Source organism: Mercurialis annua, linkage group LG8 (genome assembly GCF_937616625.2).
Source record: "Mercurialis annua linkage group LG8, ddMerAnnu1.2, whole genome shotgun sequence".
Lineage (NCBI taxonomy): Eukaryota > Viridiplantae > Streptophyta > Magnoliopsida > Malpighiales > Euphorbiaceae > Mercurialis > Mercurialis annua.
Window position 1 is genome coordinate 29,505,597 of NC_065577.1, and position 2,107 is coordinate 29,507,703.

Below are 2,107 nucleotides of genomic sequence, written 5' to 3' on the forward strand. Positions count from 1 at the left end.
ATTATGCCACTTCGATATAGACTTTAGGTTTACTACTAAACCTAATTCTTTAATATCGAACTATGCGTTCAAACCTTGTCGACAAATGATACAACTATACGTCCATTTCTTTACTAAAACGAAGTCTGAAAGCTCCTAATGATTCACGAAACATTACATCCAAGTTCCGTGCATCGGAAGGGGTAAAAAACAACCTAGGAAGTCCGGGTCTAGCCTTGGCACGTCGTGCCAAGGTGTGTCGCGTCGCGAAAGAGACCTTCGCGTCGCGACGCACACCCTTGTGTCGCACCCTTGGCTGGCTCGACGTGAGGTTGAGGGCAGCAGCCATTGCTGCCACAAAACGAATCACAATCCCATTCCGACATTCTTAACTCACTCCCGAACGTATCCGACATTAAAACGACAGTCAAATCCATCAAAAACGTAATAGAAACGCTTAAAACAAATCAAATATGCGATAACGGTACGGTTTTGGCGTAACCTAACGTTTATATCCAAAAACCTACCAAAATAAACCCAACAAACCTTAAAACGACTAGCTTACCTTGATAGCCCTTCGTTCTAGGATCGCTTTACAAAAAAAACTGTCGAATTTGGTCGAGAACCAATAAACCTAAGCTTAGCCGTAATTGATCGTGAAAATGATAAAAGTGTGCTTCTAAAACTTCAAAATGAAGTTTATGATGAAGGTTATCCCGTACTTTAGCTCAATTCCTTAATTAATGTCTGCGTCCAATTTTAAAAAAGTATCAGAATTACTCGAAACTTTACCGATAAATTCTTAAAAAATATTTTACGGGCGACGACATAATATTTATTAGCTCGGGACCTACACTATATTTTATTTTAATTTCCCTAGCTTTTCCTTAGTCCCGCTAATACCCGCTCTAACGAATAATAATCACCAAATAAAAATTATTATTTCGCGATCAACTTGATAAACTTATTCCGACTACGATTCTCAACTCAATTTCCAATTCCGACATACTTGACCTAAATTTCATAATTTAGGACACGTGGTACGATTTAATACCCTACAATTTATGGGTTATTACATAATCACCCCAAAAAGCACATAAATTCTAGAAAATACATAAGTTGGACAACCCCGTCCCCATTTACACACACACACACTCCAATCATTCAAACAAGCTAGAAACATTCAATCACTCAAGAACGCCCTGCAGCGCACTGATTTGAAGTTGAATTCCACATTCAGATCACCAGAAAACGAGCCAAGGACTCAGAACGGTACTTCTGAGGACCCATAAATTATTTCTTATCACTTTTTATGCCTCTTGATGGATCCGGATGTCGGATGTAATCTTTGAGTAGGGATGTCGAGTATCAGGGTTAGGTGTTTGTTTTCTGATGTCAGGTTAGGCGTTTGGACCCCCCTGTGCTTGTGGGTTCGTGGCCCTTTTATAGTATTTGTGGTGCGCCTTGTCTTCCTTACTTTTCTTGGTCGATGTGGGATTTGTGGTTCCCTCAATCTTGCTTTGTTTATTTGCTTATTCCATCATTAATCCCCCCTACGAGTTATTGCAATGGCTGGGTATTTATGCTGAGATTCGATCATTATGATCTATGTTTTCTTTTGTTCCCCCGTTCTTATTTTGTTGGCGTCGTTCTGTCTGTTTGTCCCTACGGGTTTGTTATAAAAACCACTAACTTTTTCTCTTTTCCCAGTCGTCTAGTGCGGCTGGTACTGCTTTCTTTTTTGTTGTTTCTTTGCTTCTGGAGTTTTCCTATGGTGTTTGCAACGTGTTGTGGTTGCCTGGTTTTGTTTAACCCGGCTAGAACAGGCCTCTGGGAGACTCGGGGAACTTTCATGCTTCAGTAAGACCGGAACAGTCCTCGTTTGTTTTTCATCTTTTCCATTCTTCGGTTCTCCCTGTGCTTGTCGTAGCTTTCTTGGGTTGATTGGTTTTGTTCAACCCAACCTTAGCAAGCTACAAAAAGGCTCAGGGAGGCTCCATGCTTGTCTTTTATTTTGCATATAATTTTCTTCTTTCTTTCTCTTATATTTATAGTGCCGAGTGGTGGTGCATTTGTAGTTGGTATGTCTTTCTAAATTTTCCCCTTCTTTCTTTCTCTTGTAATTTTC